At 48.1% G+C, this 21,910-nt stretch overlaps 4 non-coding genes across 4 annotated transcripts; all 4 read right to left on the bottom strand.

The window, feature by feature from the left end:
• Positions 1–7,727: 7,727 nt before the first annotated feature.
• Positions 7,728–7,801, bottom strand: trnat-ugu (transfer RNA threonine (anticodon UGU)). Its single transcript has one exon. It is a non-coding gene; the product is annotated as a tRNA-Thr (tRNA).
• Positions 7,802–10,394: 2,593 nt separating this feature from the next.
• On the bottom strand, positions 10,395–10,467 carry trnak-uuu (transfer RNA lysine (anticodon UUU)). Its single transcript has one exon. It is a non-coding gene; the product is annotated as a tRNA-Lys (tRNA).
• A 1,073-nt stretch (positions 10,468–11,540) lies between these two features.
• Positions 11,541–11,614, bottom strand: trnat-ugu (transfer RNA threonine (anticodon UGU)). The gene has a single exon. It is a non-coding gene; the product is annotated as a tRNA-Thr (tRNA).
• Positions 11,615–13,739: 2,125 nt separating this feature from the next.
• On the bottom strand, positions 13,740–13,812 carry trnak-uuu (transfer RNA lysine (anticodon UUU)). Its single transcript has one exon. It is a non-coding gene; the product is annotated as a tRNA-Lys (tRNA).
• Positions 13,813–21,910: the final 8,098 nt, after the last annotated feature.

Genomic DNA, 21,910 nt, shown 5'->3' with positions numbered 1-21,910 from the left:
TAAAGGGTGTCATCTGTTGTTTGTTGTGGCAGAGAGTGAACGCAAGTAAGCTCATCTAGTAAAGTAGCAAATTATGCAAATCGCAAAGTGTCAGGGTGTAAATAGATCTGTCAACGCCTCATCTTCATGGAAAACGCCCAATAATTTATCCCGCCCGAATCGTTCTTGCTAACATGCAGCAACATATATCGTCCAATAAAAAAGCAAATTACTGCGGATGTGAAATCTGAATTAAAATAGGAAATGATGGAAAATCTCAGTGGGTCTGGCAGCATCTGTGAAGAGAGAACCGAGCTAACGCTTCGAGGCTGGGTCACTCTTCATCAGAGTAAATCATTTAATCGTTCAATCTTTGCTCACAGACATCGCTGACAGACATTCAAAATGTTCCTACTGGATTTCCTGAGGTCAATCCTGTCGTGCATTCAAAGGAAAATACTGCACATGTTGTGAATGTGCATGAGAAACTAAAAATGATTGGATTAAAGCTCATAAAATTTGAGGATGTCTGTGGAGCCAGACACAGAGTTAATGTTTCAAATCCGTGTGATCCTTATTCAGAGCTGAAGCGAGGTTACATGCAATGGAGTAGATGAGGAAAATGGAAGTTGCATGAAAAATGGGAGATATGGAAGTTTGACATAAAGCAAAGGAAAGCAATCTTGAAGGTCAGTACCTCAGAAATGTTGTCAACATTTTCTGTGATCACCATTAGATGAGGTGGATTTTTCACAGGCTACATGCTTTCATCTGAACAGGTAAAGGTACAGTTGAGATTAGAACTCAGAATCTCCTGTTTATAAGGCAGGCGCTTTAACCATCTGAGCCACAGCACCAACCTGCAAGACACATTTGCATGTGTAGAACAGATTTCAATTGTTTTGATTAAACATCAGTATTGTTGATTTCTCCTGCTGACTTTGAGAGTGTGTGGTAGTATGTATTGGGGGTCATGTGGGACTGGAAGCCCTAATGTCATTGGCTGACAGATCCCGGGTCCTGGTTGGCCGTTGACCTCATACTCCGCCCTGAAGGCGAAGTATAAGAAGCCGGTGTCTTCCCCCGCAGGCCAGTTTACTATCGGGCTGCTGGGGAACAGACACGCTAAATAAAGTCTCATCGACTTCACTCTATTTGTCTCACGGAGTCTTTGTGCGCCACAATTTATTATGCGTGCCTAAAAAGGACTATGGAGCTCAGGATCATTCCAGAATGCCTGAGGATCAGCCCCCACGCAGTGAATGCGGCAGCAGCCTTCAAACACTGGCAGACTTGCTTTGAGGCCTACATCACATCGACCACAGGCCGCGTCTCAGACGAACAAAAACTGCAGGTCCTGCACTCGAGGGTGAGCACGGAGATTTTCACCCTCATTGAAGACACCCGCGATTTCCAGACGGCCTTCACAGCACTGAGAAGTCTCTATGTTCGCCCAGTTAACCAAATCTACGCTCGCTACCAGCTCGCGACAAGACGGCAAGCTCCCGGAGAATCGATGGACGAGTTCTACGCCGCGCTGCTGATTTTGGGACGAGCCTGCAGCTGCCCGTCGGTGAACGCAAACGAACACATGGACATGTTAATGCGCGATGCTTTTGTTGCAGGTATGCAATCCTCCCAAATCCGCCAAAGACTTCTAGAAAAAGAGTCACTAGGACTCTCAGAGGCACGGGCCCTGGCAGCCTCGCTGGACGTAGCCGCGCGTAATACCTGCGCCTACGGCCCCAACATGCGGCAGGCCATTGGGCCCCGTACGTACCCGCCGCGGCAAACCCCCTACCCCCCCCCGGACACCCCACAGGCTTGCGCAGTCCAAACGCCGAGTCACACCGGGGGCGCCCGCTGTTATTTCTGCGGCCAGGCGAATCACCCCCGACAACGCTGTCCGGCCCGCGCAGCCATCTGCAAAAGCTGCGGGAAAAAGGGCCAGTATGCGGTGGTGTGCCGATCCCGCGTGGTCGCCGCCGTCCCGGGAGAACAGGGAGCCCTACAGGCAGTCTATGCCTCCCAACCCCCCCAGCACGCCATGTGCGACCCGCAGGCGCCGCCATTTTGGGTCCCGATCACCGCGGCCCCGGGAGATCTGGGAGCCCTGCACGCCGCCTACGCTCCCCAACCCCCCTCCCCGCAGCCCATGTACGACCCGCCGCCGGCGCTCCCGATTTGGGTGCCGGCCAACACTCTCCACGGAGAGGAGGGGGTTTTTCGCATCCCTAACGCCACCCTCACCCCCGTCCCGCGCCCCACGCCTGACTCGCCGGCGCCACCTACCTTGACCCCGACCACCGATGTCCCCGGCGAGGGAGCTCCGCGCGGTGCCAGCGCTCGCGGCCCCACGCCTGACCCGCCGGCGCCGCCGACCTGGGCCCTCACGCCCGTCCCGCGCCCCACGACTGACCCGCCGGAGCCGCCGACCTGGGCCCTCACCCCCGTCCCGCGCCCCACGCCTGACCCGCCGGCCTGGGCCCCGACCACCGCTGTCCCCGGCGAGGGAGCTCCGCGCGGTGCCAGCGCTCGCGGCCCACGACTGACCCGCCGGCGCCGCCGACCTGGGCCCTCACCCCCGTCCCGCGCCCCACGCCTGACCCGCCAGTGCCGCCGACCTGGGCCCTCACCCCGTCCCGCGCCCCACGCCTGACCCGCCAGCGCCGCCGACCTGGGCCCTCACCCCCGTCCCGCGCCCCACGCCTGACCCGCCGGCAATACAACTTACCTGGACCCCGATCTCCGTCCCCGACGAGGGACCTCCTCACGGTCCCAGCGCTCGCAGTACTGACCCGCCGGCCTTGGCCCCGACCACCGCTGTCCCCGGCGAGGGAGCTCCACGCGGTCCTAGCGCCCGCGGCCCTGGCGCTCGCAGCCAAGGAACTCCGCGCGGTCCTAGCGCCCGCGGCCCGGGCGCTCGCAATGCAGGAACTCCGCGCGGTCCTAGCGCCCCCCAGACCCCCCCAGCACTCAATGTGCGACCCGCAGACGCCGCCATTTTGGGTCCCGACCACCACGAGGGGAGGAGGGGCCCCGCCATCTTGGACCGCCCCCGACCTGTACGACGCATGGGGCGGCCATTTTGTCCACCCCCGACGCCATCTTGTGACCCCTCAGCTACGGGCGAGGTATGGGGGTGGCCATTTTGTCCATCCCCGACGCCATCTTGGACGGCAACAACGGACCCCACCCCACTACTACAACCACGGCTCGCTTCGGTTACACTCGATCAGGCTCGGCCCGGGACTCTCCAGACGACGACGACAACGGTCCAAATTAACGGCCACGAGACGCCATGCCTAGTCAACTCCGGGAGCACGGAAAGTTTTATACATCCCGACACGGTAAGACGCTGTTCCTTAACTACCTTCCCCAGCGCACAAAAGATTTGCCTAGCTGCAGGATCCCACTCCGTACAGATCCAGGGATTCTGCATAGTTACCCTAACGGTACAGGGGAGGGAATTCAAAAACTACAAACTAAACGTCCTTCTCCAACTCTGTGTCCCCACCTTGCTGGGCTTAGACTTCCAATGTAACCTACAGAGCCTTACGTTTACATTCGGCGGCCCCATACCCCCACTCACTATCTGCGGCCTCGCCACCCTCAAGGTGCAACCCCCGTCCTTGTTTGCGAACCTCACCCCGGATTGCAAACCCGTCGCCACTAGGAGCAGACGGTACAGCGCCCAGGACCGGACCTTCATTCGCTCCGAAGTCCAGCGGCTACTAAAGGAGGGCATAATCCAGGCCAGCAATAGTCCCTGGAGAGCGCAGGTGGTAGTAGTGAAGACAGGGGAGAAACAAAGGATGGTCATTGACTATAGCCAGACCATCAACAGGTACACACAACTAGACGCGTACCCTCTCCCCCGCATATCCGACATGGTCAATCGGACTGCCCAGTATAAAGTCTTCTCCACCGTGGACCTCAAGTCCGCCTACCATCAGCTCCCCATCCGCCCAAGTGACCGCAGGTACACAGCCTTCGAGGCAGACGGGCGATTATACCACTTCCTAAGGGTCCCTTTTGGCGTCACAAACGGCGTCTCGGTCTTCCAACGGGAAATGGACCGAATGGTTGATCAACATGGGTTACGGGCCACGTTCCCGTACCTCGACAATGTAACCATCTGCGGCCACGATCAGCAGGACCACGACGCCAACCTCCAAAAATTCCTCCAGACTGCCAAAGCCTTGAACCTCACGTACAACGAGGACAAGTGCGTTTTTAGCACCGATCGGCTAGCCATTCTGGGCTACATAGTGCGCAATGGGATAATAGGCACCGACCCCGAACGTATGCGCGCACTCGTGGAATTTCCCCTCCCGCACTGCCCAAAAGCCCTGAAACGCTGCCTGGGGTTCTTTTCATACTGCGCCCAGTGGGTCCCCCAGTACGCAGACAAGGCCCGCCCCCTAATACAGACCACGACTTTCCCGCTGTCGAAAGAGGCTTGCCAGGCTTTCAGCCGCATCAAAGCGGACATCGCAAAGGCCACGATGCGCGCCATTGACGAGTCCCTCCCCTTCCAGGTCGAGAGCGACGCCTCTGACGTAGCTCTAGCGGCTACCCTTAACCAAGCGGGCAGACCCGTGGCCTTCTTCTCCCGAACCCTCCACGCCTCAGAAATCCGCCACTCCTCAGTGGAAAAGGAAGCCCAAGCCATAGTGGAAGCTGTGCGACATTGGAGGCATTACCTGGCCGGCAGGAGATTCACTCTCCTCACTGACCAACGGTCGGTAGCCTTCATGTTCGATAATGCACAGCGGGGCAAGATCAAGAACGACAAGATCTTGCGGTGGAGGATCGAACTCTCCACCTTCAACTATGAGATCTTGTACCGGCCCGGAAAGCTGAACGAGCCGTCTGATGCCCTATCCCGCGGGACATGTGCCAACGCACAAATTGACCGCCTCCAAGCCCTCCACGAGGACCTCTGCCACCCGGGGGTCACTCGGTTTTACCACTTCATCAAGTCCCGCAATCTCCCATTCTCCTTAGAGGAGGTCCGTACAGTCACAAGAGACTGCCACATCTGCGCAGAATGCAAACCGCATTTTTTCAGGCCAGATGGAGCGCACCTGATTAAGACTTCCCGCTCCTTTGAACGCCTCAGTCTCGATTTCAAAGGGCCCCTCCCCTCCACCGACCGCAACGCATATTTCCTTAATGTAGTGGACGAATACTCCCGCTTCCCTTTTGCCATTCCCTGCTCCGACATGACCGCGGCCACAGTCATTAAAGCCCTGAACAGCATATTCACACTGTTCGGTTACCCCGCATACGTCCACAGCGACAGGGGGTCCTCTTTCATGAATGACGAGCTGCGCCAGTTCCTGCTCAGCAAGGGTATAGCTTCAAGCAGGACGACCAGCTACAACCCCCGGGGGAACGGGCAAGTAGAAAGGGAGAACGGCACGGTCTGGAAGGCCGTCCTACTGGCCCTACGGTCCAGGGATCTCCCAGTTTCACGGTGGCAGGAGGTCCTCCCGGACGCTCTCCATTCCATCCGGTCGTTATTATGTACGAGCACTAATCAAACGCCTCACGAGCGTCTCCTTGTCTTCCCTAGGAGGTCCTCCTCTGGAACGTCGCTGCCGACCTGGCTGGCGGCCCCAGGACCCATCCTGCTCCGAAAGCACGTGCGGGCACATAAGGCGGACCCGTTGGTCGAAAGGGTTCACCTCCTCCACGCAAACCCCCAGTACGCCTACGTGGAGTACCCCGACGGCCGACAGGACACGGTCTCCATGCGGGATCTGGCGCCCGCCGGCACCACGCACACCCCCCCGGCACCATCAACCCAACCGCCCCCCTTCCTGCCACCGCCGCACCCCGCGACCGCCCCCTTCCCAGGAGGATCAGTCCCCCTCCCCTTTGCACCGACAGCTGAAACCGTGCGGCTCCCGGAGGCGACAACGCTCGTACAAGCACCACCACCACCGCCGGGGCCGAGGCGATCGACACGGACGACCAGGCCGCCCGACCGACTCGTGGCGTCGATGTAAAACAAAGATGGACTGTCCAATGAACATTTTGTTTTTCCTATATCCTTTGTAAATAGTTGTAACAGGACGATACTGTCCAATACGGTACTACCATGTAACTGTTCTATCCTCCCAGGACCAGTACTGTAAACCCTTACCACCATACGAAGCAGCACGCCGCCGGGTTCATTTTTGACAAGGGGTGAATGTGGTAGTATGTATTGGGGGTCATGTGGGACTGGAAGCCCTAATGTCATTGGCTGACAGATCCCGGGTCCTGGTTGGCCGTTGACCTCATACTCCTCCCTGAAGGCGAAGTATAAGAAGCCGGTGCCTTCCCCCGCAGGCCAGTTTACTATCGGGCTGCTGGGGAACAGACACGCTTAATAAAGCCTCATCGACTTCACTCTATTTGTCTCACGGAGTCTTTGTGCGCCACAGAGTGCAGACTAAAATATTCATCGGCACTGGGCTTTTGAAACTGTAAAAATTGCAGTTATTTCTGAAAGTTATTAATTTAAAAGCAGTTCTGCAGGAAAGAAGTATACAAACAGGAAATATTTTGCGAATTGGGAAGTGATTGAACATGGCCAGAAAACTATAGTGGTATAATGCTGGATAAGACCAGGAGAGAGTTTTTACATTCACTGAAAATCTAGCAAAAATTCTTGAAAATTCTGGACGGCTCTTGCAATTTGGCAAACACGACGTTGTCACGGTTCTTCCACTTTCCATAAAGCATCCTGCATTCTTTATTTTTATTTCCGACCATTCATTGGGAAGCAAACGCCTTGAGCCAAAATCAAAGCCCTGACAGGAACTTGAACCCTGGACACTCAGATGAAAAGTCTGATGCTCCACCGACTGAGCGACCAGGGCCCATTGCACAAATGTTTTCAGAGCTCACTTCAAAGTCTCATATTGTATCTTTTGAATTTCCTTCACTGGTAATTCAGCCTCTCCAGCTCATTTCCCTCGCAAGCAGACCGGCAGCCTCCCTTCGGCTTTCTTTCTCAAATTCTTCAACTTGGACTCGCATTTTACCAATGACCTGTGATGTGACAACTGTTGTTACCCAGGGACATGCACTGGGACTTCAAGACATTGAAGATTACGTTTAGTTCGCTGAGATATCAGTGGGAAGCTGCAGAGATACAGATTGTATTTTGAGAGAGGGAATGAAACGTGTCATCTGTTGTTTGTTGTGGCAGAGTGTGAACGCAAGTAAGCTCATCGAGTAAAGTAGCAAATTATGCAAATCGCAAAGTTTCAGGGTGTAAATAGATCTGTCAACGCCACATCTTCATGGAAAATGCCCAACAATTTATCCCGCCCAAATCGTTCTTGCTGACATGCAGCAACATATATCGTCCAATAAAAAGGCAAATTACTGCGGATGTGAAATCTGAATTAAAACAGGAAATGATGGAAAATCTCAGTGGGTCTGGGAGCATCTGTGAAGAGAGAACCGAGCTAACGTTTCGAGGCTGGGTCACTCTTCATCAGAGTAAATCATTTAATCATTCAATCTTTGCTCACAGACATCGCTGACAAACATTCAAAATGTTGGTACTGGGAAAATGGAAGTTGCGTGAATAATGGGAGATATGGAAGTTTGAATCACGTTTGACATAAAACAAACGAAAACAATTTTGAAGGTCAGTACCACAGAAATGATGTCAACATTTTCTGTGTTCACCATTAAACAAGGAGCATGCTTCACAGAATACATACTTCAACCTGAATGTATTAAGCTACTGCTGAGATTTGAACTCAGGCTCTCCTGTTTACAAGACAGGCGCTTTAACCATCTAAGCCACAGCACCAATCTGCAAAGAAGTTTTGCAAGTGTAGAACAGATTTCAATTGTTTTGATTAAACATCAGTATTGTTGATTTCTCCTTCTGACTTTGAGAGTGCAAATTAAAATATTCATCGGCACTGGGCTTTTGAAACTGTAAAAATTGCAGTTATTCTGAAAGTTATTCATTTAAAAGCAGTTCTGCAGGAAAGAAGTATACAAACAGGAAATATTTTACGAATTGGGAAGTGATTAAACATGGCCAGAAAACTACAATGGTATAATGCAGGACAAGACCAGGAGAGAGTTTATACATTCACTGAAAATCTAGCAAAAATTCTTGAAAATTCTGGACGGCTGTTGCAATTTGGCAAACACGACGTTGTCACGGTTCTTCCACTTTCCATAAAGCATCCTGCATTCTTTATTTTTATTTCCAACCGTTCATTGGGAAGCAAACGCCTTGAGCCAACCGAATTAACTCACAAATGAAGTTTAACCATTTATAGTTTTAAATGTCCCATCAACAATATAGCCTTCCCCAGCCGAATTAACTCACAAATGAAGTTGAACCATTTATAGTTTTAAATGTCCCATCAACAATATAGCCTACCCCAGGCGAATTAACTCACAAATGAAATCCCATCAATTAAAATGCTAATCCCCAGACTGACCTGTGATTTCGTCGAGGCGGTCTTTCTGTGCCAACCGCGAGTGACCAGACTAATCAGACGATAAGAAGAGGGGAACAATCAATGTGCGGTCGTTTTCCAGTTCTACATTGAGGGCCCTCGTTCCCCATCCTCCTGTTCATAATCAGTCTAATTCTGATTTTGCAGTTGAAACCAGGATCGCCCTGAGAAATCCAGGTTTTCGGCACCAAATGTTGAATCCCAAATTTCTTTATCCGTCAGTCTGGCCTCAATAAAAGTCGAGATGGATTTGCAGGTATAACATTAGTTATTTTATTCAGCTTGCAAGCTACCTAGCCCACAGTGATACAGATAACATGTTGCTCTCTGCAGCCCCGGGAGCTAAGTGAATGTCCCACACAAAGAGATCAGTACTGATACATTCAAATGGCATCAAGTTTCACATACTCGACACCCATAGGTCATCCTATGTCCCTCCTGACTTGTTTGATCTATTCTGATTGGCTCACTTCCAATCCCTTCCTCCGGCCCCTATCAATGCAGCATCACTCTCATAGACACACCTCTTCCTGCTTTTTTCCATGCGGTCTAAAATCCTTTGTCTCTACTTGCCAGAATCAAAGTGGCTTATTTCTACATTACATTAACTAATATCTCTAAAGTAACTATTTTATATCACATTCGTCACAAGCAGACCGGCAGCCTCCCTTTGGTTTCCTTTCCCAAATTCTTCAACTTGGACTCACATTTTACCAATGACCTGAGATGTGACAACTGTTGTTACCAAGGGACATGCACTGGGACTTCAAGACATTGAAGATTACGTTTAGTTCGCTGAGATATGAGTGGGAAGCTACAGAGATACAGATTGTATTTTAAGAGAGGGAATAAAGGGTGTCATCTGGTGTTTGTTGTGGCAGAGAGTGAACGCAAGTAAGCTCATCTAGTAAAGTAGCAAATTATGCAAATCGCAAATTTCAGGGTGTAAATAGATCTGTCAACGCCACATCTTCATGGAAAACGTCCCATCCTTTATCCTACCCAAATCGTTCTTGCTGACATGCAGCAACAGATATCGTCCAATAAAAAGGCAAATTACAGCAGATGTTGTGAATGTGCATGAGAAACTAAAAATGATTGGATTAAAGCTCATAAAATTTGAGGATGTCTGTGGAGCCAGACACAAAGTTAATGTTTCAAATCCGTGTGATCCTTATTCGGAGCTGAATCGAGGTTACATGCAATGGAGTGGAGTATTGAGGAAAATGGAAGTTGCGTGAAAAATGGGAGATATGGAAGTTTGAATCAAGTTTGACATAAAACAAGCGAAAACAATTTTGAAGGTCAGTACCACAGAAATTATGGCAACATTTTCTGTGTTCACCATTAAATGAGGAGCATTCTTCACAGGCTACATGCTTTGACCAGAATGTATAAAGGCACCACTGAGATTTGAAGTCAGGATCTCCTGTTTACAAGACAGGTGCTTTAACCATCTAAGCCACAGCACCAATCTGCAAAGAAACTTTGCAAGTGTAGAACAGATTTCAATTGTTTTGATTAAACATCAGGATTGTTGATTTCTCCTGCTGACTTTGAGAGTGCAAACTAAAATATTCATCAGCACTGGCCTTTTGAAACTGTAAAAATTGCAGTTATTTCTGAATGTTATTAATTTAAAAGCAGTTCTGCAGGAAAGAAGGATACAAACAGGAAATATTTTGCGAATTGGGAAGTGATTAAACATGGCCAGAAAACTACAGTGGTATAATGCAGGACAAGACCAGGAGAGAGTTTTTACATTCACTGAAAATCTAGCAAAAATTCTTGAAAATTCTGGACGGCTGTTGCAATTTGGCAAACACGACGTTGTCACGGTTCTTCCACTTTCCATAAAGCATCCTGCATTCTTTATTTTTATTTCCTACCGTTCATTGGGAAGCAAACGCCTTGAGCCAAAATCAAAGCCCTGACAGGGACTTGAACCCTGGACCCTCAGATTAAAAGTCTGATGCTCTACCGACTGAGCTATCAGGGCTCATTTAAAAATGTTCTCACAGTTCAGTTCAAAGTCTCATATTGTATCTTTTGAATTTCCTTCACTGGTCATTCAGCCTCTCCAGCTCATTTCCCTCGCAAGCAGACCGGCAGCCTCCCTTCGGCTTTCTTTCTCAAATTCTTCAACTTGGACTCGCATTTTAACAATGACCTGTGATGTGACAACTGTTGTTACCCAGGGACATGCACTGGGACTTCAAGACATTGAAGATTACGTTTAGTTCGCTGAGATATCGGTGGGAAGCTGCAGAGATACAGATTGTATTTTGAGAGAGGGAATAAAGCGTGTCATCTGTTGTTTGTTGTGGCAGAGTGTGAACGCAAGTAAGCTCATCGAGTAAAGTAGCAAATTATGCAAATCGCAAAGTTTCAGGGTGTAAATAGATCTGTCAACGCCACATCTTCATGGAAAATGCCCCAACAATTTATCCCGCCCAAATCGTTCTTGCTGACATGCAGCAACATATATCGTCCAATAAAAAGGCAAATTACTGCAGATGTGAAATCTGAAAAAAAACAGGAAATGATGGAAAATCTCAGTGGGTCTGGCAGCATCTGTGAAGAGAGAACCGAGCTAACGCTTCGGGGCTGGGTCACTCTTCATCAGAGTCAATCATTTAATCATTCAATCTTTGCCCAGAGACATCGCTGACAGACATTCAGAATGTTCCTACTGGATTTCCTGAGGTCAATCCTGTCGTGCATTCAAAGGAAAATACTGCACATGTTGTGAATGGGCATGAGAAACTAAAAATGATTGGATTAAAGCTCATAAAATTTGAGGATGTCTGTGGAGCCAGACACAAAGTTAATGTTTCAAATCCGTGTGATCCTTATTCAGAGATGAAGCGAGGTTACATGCAATGGAGTAGATGAGGAAAATGGAAGTTGCGTGAAAAGTGTGAGATATGGAAATTTGAATCACGTTTGACATAAATCAAGGGAAAGCAATCTTGAAGGTCAATACCACAGAAACATTGTCAACATTTTCTGTGTCCACCATTAAATGAGGAGCATTCTTCACAGACGACATGCTTTGACCTGACTGTATAAAGGTACTGCTAAGATTTGAACTCACGATCTCCTGTTTACAAGACAGGCGCTTTAACCATCTAAGCCACAGCACCAATCTGCAACACAACGTTGCAAGTGTAGAACAGATTTCAATTGTTTTGATTAAACATCAGTATTGTTGATTTCTCCTGCTGACTTTGAGAGTGCAAACTAAAATATTCATCAGCATTGGGCTTTTGAACTGTAAAAATTGCAGTTATTTCTGAAAGTTATTAATTTAAAAGCAGTCCTGCAGGAAAGAAGTATACAAAGAGGAAATATTTTGCGAATTCGGAAATTATTAAACATGGCCAGAAAATTATAGTGGTATAATGCAGCACAAGACCAGGACAGAGTTTTTACATCAACTGAAAATCTAGCAAAAATTCTTGAAAATTCTGGACAGCTGTTGCAATTTGGCAAACACGACGTTGTCACGGTTCTTCCACTTTCCATGAAGCATCCTGCATTCTTTGTTTTTATTTCCGACCGTTCATTGGGAAGCAAACGCCTTGAGCCAAAATCAAACCACTGACAGGGACTTGAACTCTGGACCCTCAGATTAAAAGTCTGATGCTCTACCGACTGAGCTACCAGGGCCCATTATAAAAATGTTCTCATAGCTCACTTCAAAGTCTCATATTGTATCTTTTGAATTTCCTTCACTGGTAATTCAGCCTCTCCAGCTCATTTCCCTCGCAAGCAGACCGGCAGCCTCCCTTCGGCTTTCTTTCTCAAATTCTTCAACTTGGACTCGCATTTTACAATTGACCTGTGATGTGACAACTGTTGTTACCCAGGGACATGCACTGGGACTTCAAGACATTGAAGATTACGGTCAGTTCGCTGAGATATCAGTGGGAAGCTGCAGAGATACAGATTGGATTTTGAGAGAGGGAATATAGCGTGTCATCTGTTGTTTGTTGTGGCAGAGTGTGAAAGCAAGTAAGCTCATCTAGTAAAGTAGCAAATTATGCAAATTGCAAATTTTCAGGGTGTAAATAGATCTGTCAACGCCACATCTTCATGGAAAACGCCCCATCCTTTATCCCGCCCAATTGTTCTTGCTGACATGCAGCAACATATATCGTCCAATAAAAAGGCAAATTACTGCAGATGTGAAATCTGGAAAAAAACAGGAAATGATAGAAAATCTCAGTGTGTCTGGCAGCATCTGTGAAGAGAGAACCGAGCTAAAGTTTCGAGGCTGGGTCACTCTTCATCAGAGAAAATCATTTAATCATTCAATCTTTGCTCACAGACATCGCTGACAGACATTCAAAATGTTCCTACTGGATTTTCTGAGGGCAATCCTGTCGTGCATTCAATGGAAAATACTGCAGATGTTGTGAATCTGCATGAGAAACTAAAAATGATTGGATTAAAGGTCATAAAATTTGAGGATGTCTGTGGAGCCAGACACAAAGTTAATGTTTCAAATCCGTGTGATCTTTATTCAGAGCTGAAGCGAGGTTACATGCAATGGAGTAGATGAGGAAAATGGAAGTTGCGTGAAAAGTGGGAGATATGGAAATTTGAATCAAGTTTGAAATAAATCAAGGGATAGCAATGTTGAAAGTCAGTACCACAGAAACTTTGTCAACATTTCCCATGTCCACCATTGAATGAAGAGCATTCTTCACAGGTGACATGCTTAAACCTGAATGTATAAAGGTACTGCTGAGATTTGAACTCAGGATTTCCTGTTTATAAGGCAGGCGCTTAAACCATCTAAGCCACAGGACCAATCTGCAAGACAGCTTTGCAAGTGTAGAACAGATTTCAATGTTTTGATTAAACATCAGTATTGTTGATTTCTCCTGCTGACTTTGAGAGTGCAAATTAAAATATTCATCGGCACTGGGCTTTTGAAACTGTAAAAATTGCAGTTATTCTGAAAGTTATTAATTTAAAAGCAGTTCTGCAGGAAAGAAGTATACAAACAGGAAATATTTTGCGAATTGGTAAGTGATTAAACATGGCCAGAAAACTACAGTGGTATAATGCATGACAAGACCAGGAGAGAGTTATTCCATTCACTGAAAATCTAGCAAAAATTCTTGAAAATTCTGGACGGCTGTTGCAATTTGGCAAACACGACGTTGTCACGGTTCTTCCACTTTCCATAAAGCATCCTGCATTCTTTATTTTTCATTTCCTACCATTCATTGGGAAGCAAACGCCTTGAGCCAAAATCAAAACCCTGACAGGGACTTGAACACTGGACCCTCAGATTAAAAGTCTGATGCTCTACCGACTGAGCTACCAGGGCCCATTCTGAAAATATTTTCATAGCTCACTTCAAAGTCTCATATTGTATCTTTTGAATTTCCTTCACTGGTAATTCAGCCTCTCCAGCTCATTTCCCTCGCAAGCAGACCGGCAGCCTCCCTTCGGCTTTCTTTCTCAAATTCTTCAAATTGCACTCGCATTTTACCCGACCAGTGGAAACAACCTGCCCGCATCTATCCTTTCTATTCCCTTCATAATTTTATATGTCTCAATAAGATCCCCCCGCATCCTTCTAAACTCCAATGAGTACAGTCCCTGTCTACTCAACCTATCATCATAATCCAATCCCCTCAACTCTGGGATCAACCTAGTGAATCTCCTCTGCACTCCCTCCAGTGCCAATATGTCATTTCTCAGGTAAGGAGCACAAAACTGAACACAATACTCCAGATGCGGCCTCACCAGCACCCTCTACAATTGCAGCATAACCTCACTCGTCTTGAACTCCATCGCTCTAGCAATGAAAGACAAAACTCGGTTAGCCTTCTTAATCACCTGTTGCACCTGCACACCAACTTTTTGCAACTCGTGCACCAGCACACCCAGGTCCCAATGCACAGCAGCATGTTTTAACATCTTACCGTTTAAATAATAATCCATTCTGCTGTTATTCCTCCCAAAATGGATTGCCTCACACTTGGCAACATCGAATTCCATCTGCCAAACCTAGCCCAGTCACCTAACCTATCCAAATCCTTCTGCAGACTTCCGGTATCCTCTGCCCTTTTTGCTTTACCACTCATCTTAGTGTCTGCAAACTTTGACACATTGCACTTGGTCCCCAACTCTAAATTGTCTATGTAAATTGAGAACAACTGCGGGCCCAACACTGATCCTTGAGGGAACCCACTAGTTACAGGTTGCCAACCAGAGAAACACCAATTTATCCCCACTCTCTGCTTTCTGTTAGTTAACCAATCTGCTACCCATGCTACCACTTTACCCTCAATGCCATGCATCTTTAGTTTATGCAGCAACCTTTTGTGTGGCACCTTGTCAAAAGCTTTCTGGAAATCCAGATATACCACATCCATTGGCTCCCCGTTATCTACTGCACTGGTAACGTCCTCAAAAAATCCTACCAAATTAGTCAGACACGACCTACCCTTTGTGAACCCATGCTGCGTCTGCCCAATGGGACAATTTCCCTCCAGGTGCCCCGCTATTTCCTCCTTAATGATAGATTCCAGCATTTTCCCTGCAACCGAAGTTTAGCTTCCCGGCCTATAATTACCCACTTTCTGCCGACCTCCTTTTTTAAACAGTGGTGTCACGTTTGCTACTTTCCTATCCTCTGGGACCACCCCAGAGTATAGTGAATTTTGATAAATTATCACTAGTGCGTTTACGATTTCCCTAGCCATCTCTTTTAACACTCTGGGATGCATCCCATCAGGGCCAGGAGACTTGTCTACCTTTAGCCCCATTAGCTTGCCCAATACTGCCTCCTTAGTGATTACAATCCTCTCAAGGTCCTCACCTATCATATCCTTATTTCCATCAGTCACTGGCATGTTATTTGTGTCCTCCACTGTGAAGACTGACCCAAAAAACCTGTTCAGCTCCTCAGCCATTTCCCCGTCTCCTATTATTAAATCTCCCTTCTCATCTTCCAAAGGACCAATATTTACCTTAGCGACTCTTTTTTGTTTTAGATATTTGTAGAAGCTTTTACTATCTGCTTTTATGTTCTGAGCCAGTTTACTTTCACAGTCTACCTTACTCTTCTTTATGGCTTTTTTATAGCTTTCTGTTGTCCCCTAAAGACTACCCAGTCCTCTAGTCTCCCACTAAATTTTGCCACTTTGTATGTTTTTTCCTTCAATTTGATACTCTCCCTCACCTCCTTAGATATCCACGGTCGATTTTTCCCCTTTCTACCGTCTTTCTTTCTTGTTGCTATGAACCTTTTCTGAACACTGTGAAAGATTGCACGGAAGGTTCTCCACTGTTCCTCAACTGCTTCACCATGAAGTCTTTGCTCCCAGTCTACCTTAGCTAGTTCTTCTCTCATCCCATTGTAATCGCCTTTGTTTAAGCACAAAACACTAGTGTTTGATTTTACCTTGTCATCCTCCAACTGTATTTTAAATTCCACCATATTGTGGTCGCTCCTTCCAAGAGGATCCCGAACTATAAGATCATTAATCAATCCTGCCTCATTACACAGGACCATATCTAGGACCGCTTGTTCCCTTGTAGGCTCCATTACATACTGTTCCAGGAAATTATCCCGGGCACATTCTATAAACTCCTCCTGAAGGCTGCCTTTACCAACCTGGTTAAACCAATCGATATGCAGATTAAAATCTCCCATGATAACCACTGTACCATTTCTACATGCATCCGTTATTTCTTTGCTTATTGCCTGCCCTACCATTCTGTTACTATTTGGTGGCCTATAGACTACTCCTATCAGTGACCTTTTCGCCTTACTATTCCTGATTTCCACCCAAATTGATTCAACCTTGTCCTCCATAGCACCAATATCATCCCTTACTATTGCCCGGATGCCATCCTTAAGCAACAAAGCTACACCACCGCCCTTACCGTCCATTCTATCCTTTCGTATAGTCTGATACCCTTGGATATTTAACTCCCAGTCGTGACCATCTTTTAACCATGTTTCAGTAATGGCCACTAAATCATAGTCATTCACGATGATTTGTGCCATCAACTCATTTACCTTATTTCGTATACTACGAGCATTCAGATAAAGTACACTTATGCTGTTTTTTATGTTTTTGTTCTGAATCCTAACACCTTGATCAGCAACTTTTCGCAATTTATTTTTCCTCTTACCCTTTCTCCTAATTCTCCTTGTCTTTGAACCCATATCTCTACAAAATAACCTGTCACGTAACCTGCTGCCTTGATCTCCATTAACCATTATACTGTCCATAGCTTTACACTTCCCTTCCCCCCAACTTGCTAGTTTAAAGTCCTTGTGACCAACCTATTTATCCTATTCGCTAGAACACTGGTCCCAGAATGGTTCAGGTGAAGACCGTCCCAACGGTACAGGTCCCTCCTGCCCCAGTACTGATTCCAATGCCCCATGAAATGGAATCCCTCTTTCCCGCACCACTCCTTTAGCCACGTGTTAACGTCTCTAATTTTCTTAACCCTCTGCCAATTGGCACGTGGCTCGGGTAGTAATCCAGAGATTATAACCCTGGAGGACCTGCTCTTTAATTTAGTCCCTAGTGTTTGATAATCCCCAAACAGGTCCTCTTTCCTAGTCTTACCTATGTTGTTAGTCCCAACGTGGACCACAGCAACTGGATCCTCCCCCTCCCTCTCCAAAATCCTTTCAAGCCGATCAGAGATGTCCCTCACCCTGGCACCGGGCAGGCAACATACCATGCGGGACTCTCGATCTGGCTTACAAAGGATGCCATCAATCACCCTAATTGTAGAATCCCCTACAACTACCACTTGTCTTTTTGCTCCCCCCTCTTGAATGGCTTCCTGTACCACGGTGCAGTGGTCAGTCAACGCATCCTCCCGACAGCCCTCTTCCTCATCCACACAGGGAGCAAGTACCTCATACCTGTTGGGCAAGGTCAAGGGCTGAGGCTCCTCAACTCCTAAACTCAGGATCCCCCTACCTGCCTCCCTTGCAGTCACACCACTCTGTCCCTGACCACTGTCCAAATTAACAGAACTTATTCTACCGGGTGTGACTGCCTCCTGAAACAAAGCGTCCAGGTAATGTTCCCCCTCCCTGATGTGCCGCAGTGTGTGCAGCTCGGTCTCCAGCTCATCAATTCTGAGTCGTAATTCCTCGAGCAGCCAACACTTGCTGCAGATGTGGTCACTGACGGTCTCAATGGGATCCACCAGTTCCATCATCATACAGCAACAGCACATCACCTGTCCAGCCATATTCAACTAGTTAATTAATTTAAATATTTTAAAAAAAAAACATTTTTTGTCGAACCTCAAGGATAAACCCGAACACCAACAAAAACATAGCCCTCTCTGGCCACTCACCCGAACTCAGTCACTCACCTAAACTCAGATGCACTCTGTTCCAATCAGCACTCCGTGACTAAAGGCACTCCTGCCCCACCTTTTGTGCACTCACCTCTCCCAGCACTGTCCCGGCTCTCTCCTCCAGCGCTTTTTAAATCTCCCGGCTCTCTCCTCCCGTGCTTTTTAAATCTCCCGGCTCTCTCCTCCCGCCCTTTTTAAATCTCCCGGCTCTCTCCTCCGGCGCTGTTTTCGCTGTCCCGGCTCTCTCTGCTCCCGCGCTGTTTTCGCTGTCCCGGCTCTCTCCTCCAGCGCTTTTTAAATCTCCCGGCTCTCTCCTCCCGTGCTTTTTAAATCTCCCGGCTCTCTCCTCCCGCCCTTTTTAAATCTCCCGGCTCTCTCCTCCGGCGCTGTTTTCGCTGTCCCGGCTCTCTCTGCTCCCGCGCTGTTTTCGCTGTCCCGGCTCTCTCCTCCCGCGCTTTTTAAATCTCCCGGCTCTCTCCTCCGGCGCTATTTTCGCTGTCCCGGCTCTCTCTGCTCCCGCGCTGTTTTCGCTGTGCAGCGGGACCTGGGTGTCCTTGTGCACCAGTCGCTGAAGGTAAGCATGCAGGTGCAAGAGGTGGTAAAGTGGTACGTTGGCCTTCATTGCGAGGTGTTTCGAGTATAGAAGGAGGGATGTGTTGCTGCAATTATACAGGGCCATGGTGAGGCCACACCTGGAGTATTGCGTGCAGTTTTGGTCTCCTCCTCTGTGGAAGGATGTTCTTGCTCTCGAGGGAGTGCAGCGAAGGTTTACCAGACTGATTCCAGGGATGGCTGGACTATCATATGTGGAGAGATTGACTAAGTTAGGATTATTCTCGCTGGAGTTCAGAAGAATGAGGGGGGCATCTCATAGAGACTTATAAAATTCTGACAGGACTAGACAGGGTAGATGCGGGGAAGATGTTACCAATGTGGGTGTGTCCAGAGCCAGGAGTCACAGTCTGAGGATTCAGGGTAAACCATTTTGGACAGAGATGAGGAGATATTTTTTCACCCAAAGAGTGGTGAGCCTGTGGAATTCATTACCACAGGAAGTAGTTGATGCTAAAACATTGAATATATTCAAGAGGCAGCTAGATATAGCACTTGGGGTGAATGGGATCAAAGGCTATGGGGAGACAGCAGGATTAGGCTTTTGAGGTGGATGATCAGCCATGATCGTGATGAATGGCGGAGCAGGCTCGAAGGGCCGAAAGACTTCCTCCTGCTCCTATGTTCCACAAAAGGCCACCAGTGAGTCTGCACCGGCCCTTGGAAAGAGCACCCTACTTAAGCCCCACGCCTCCACCCTATCCCCTTTATCCCCGTAACCCAGTATCCCCACCTAAATGGTTTGGACACTGAGGGCAATTTAGGGTGTCCAATCCACCTAACCTGCACATCTTTGGACTGTGGGAGGAAGCCGGAGCACCCGGAGAAAACCCCCACACTCACAGAGAACGTGCAGACTCCGCACAGACAGTGACCCAAACCAGAAATCGAACATGGGACGCTGGAGCTGTGAAGTAACTGTGCTCAGCACTGCGCTAACGTGCTGCCTGAAGGCCATTGTCTGCAGGGGGTAAAAGTCAGACATGTTAGCATGGTGCGTACTCGCATGCCCAGCCAGGTCCAACAGGCTGTACTGCAGACCGTGCCCCCACTTGTCCTGCTCCCTCCCCCCCGGCCACTCCTCCAGCACTCTGCCCTCCACAACCCTGGCTCCATCGGTGCCCTGTGCCTTGGGGACCTATGGCCCTGGTGCCCATCACAATGCAGCATGAAGTAGACCGCTTGGACGCTCTCAAACAGCTCCCCATGAACTAAAAATGTCCAGATATCTGGGGGCCATTTTAGCTGCCCTCCTATTTTCTAAAAGAACAAAAATGGCTTCACATCATTCTCTTCAAATTTGGAAAGGAATCTCACAAACTTGATAGTCTCAGAAAGTAGTCCCACGTGAGAGGGATGGTGAGGGGGATGGGGTGGGTATTTCCTCATCGAGAGAGATATTAACTTGCAGCGACGCCGTCTATACTCTCCTTACCTTTGAGTTGCCAGCTCCATTTCCAATATTCGGAAAAAGCAAATTCTCTTTCCTTTTCTTGATCCCTCCCTCTCCCATCCTTCTCTTTCTCACTTTCCCTCTCTTTAACATTCCCCACGCTCTCTTTCCCTCTCATGAGCTTCTTCCTCTCTCTCCACCTCCTCGTAATTGTAGCTGCAATTAAATTGACGAGGCCATAGATTTGGAGTCACCATTGAGCTATTGATCCGAGTGCTCAACGGGAGACGCGAGATCCAGATGTTCCACTGACGACTGGATCAGCCCATTTTGTTTGATTTTACTGGAAAATGTTCACTGCTGGGAGCTGGGACCCCAACCAGAGGCGGTAAACGGGTGAGGGTGTCGGCGGACATCTTTCCCCAGCAAACATTTTCAACTGATCCGTTTTAAGGACGCCAAGGTTTCCCCATTTAAATTCTTTCGCTGAAAAAATATTTGGCCATTTTCTTTGCGTTACAATGAGGAATTCGCTGTGCAAATGTGTTTGCTTTCAAATTGGTTCCATTTGAACATACAAAACTGGAGCAGAAGAAGGTGACTGGGCCTCTCAAGACAGCACCAACATTCAATAAGATTATGGATGTTTGGATTGTGTTTCGATTTTTAAATTCCCAACGACTCTCAAAAACTTTTGCTGCCCAACAAGAGCAATTTATCTCTGATTTAACAATATTCAGTGACCCCGCTTCCATTGCTTTCTGAGGTAAAGCCTCAAAGTTGGACAACCCATGGACAGAGAAAAATCAATCTTCTCTATCCCATAAGGGTGCCTGGATGTTAAAAACAGCGCCCCCTAGATCTCAGCTCAAAAGAGGAAACATCTTTCCACACAGACCTTGTCGATACCATTCAGGCTTTTATATACTTCAAAATTATGCCAAACTAAATTTATATGAGAGAGCTGAATTGCTGACAAAGGCACCATGCCACCTGGATTATACACCCAGGTAGGGCAAGATTTATGATGATCAGTCTTTCAGATCTCAATTTAGCATCTTTGCTCCACCTGCGGGAGTCTGCAGGCAGATTCGGTTTATCACTATGCCTGGTGGCATCGAGCTGCCTGCTCCTGTGCTTACACTGCACCCTTACATGGTGCCACCTTCTTCAACATCTGTTGCCAGTTGCATAGGGGAAGAGGAAGAGGGAGCAAGCTTTCCATCTCCAAATGGTTCAGCGAACCGAGGTTGGCTCCAGGCAATGGAGTATTTGAAAATGAAGAGGAAAGCTCTTTCCATCATTTTACAGGGGACAGGGGTGGCAATTTGTGTCGTAGGCGATGTTGCTATGAGGGGTACTCACTTAGAAAGAATGGACATAAAGTCCTTGCTCTCTGTCTCGGTCTGAAGCCTGAATAAGCAAAACTACACGAAACCCAGGGCAATATGAAGCTACAATTTGAGAAAGGAATCCAGTCCCTCCTACTTTTTGATCAATGATCTTTGTTGCATCACAACATCATCTATCATTGTTCCATTGTCCTGTCAGTTAGAATGATCTACCTGCAGGAGTTGCTGCTTCAGACACTGACCATCCCGACTGACATGGCCAAGGATCTCTGCTCCCCCTCCCCAAGACCTCCCCACCCCGTCCTCCCACAGCCACCCCACAAGGAAAATGGGTCCTGGTGGTGACGACCAACCTCCACACCGCTCTGCCAGAGTCTAGGCTTGACCACACCCCACCTTTCACATCCAGCAAATTCACCATCCCCATCTTCCCCACCCCCCACCTTCTGCGTATTCCACATTCCTCATTCCCAACATTCCCCATCCCTGATGTACCACATTCCATACCTTCTCCTGTCGCCACCTTCCCAATCATGAATGTTCCACAAAGGACACCTTTGCCATCCCAACCACCCCACCCCCTAACTTTCCCACCCTCACCATGCCAATACCCCACTCCACCCCCATGACACCAATTTCGCACCCACCTGCCTCAACAAAACATTCCCAACCCCACCCCCTTCCTCGTCACCCAACTTTCCCAATGCCCATTTTCCCATCCC

Source organism: Scyliorhinus torazame, chromosome 4 (genome assembly GCF_047496885.1).
Source record: "Scyliorhinus torazame isolate Kashiwa2021f chromosome 4, sScyTor2.1, whole genome shotgun sequence".
Taxonomy (NCBI): domain Eukaryota; kingdom Metazoa; phylum Chordata; class Chondrichthyes; order Carcharhiniformes; family Scyliorhinidae; genus Scyliorhinus; species Scyliorhinus torazame.
This window is presented reverse-complemented; position numbering and strand designations above follow the sequence as displayed.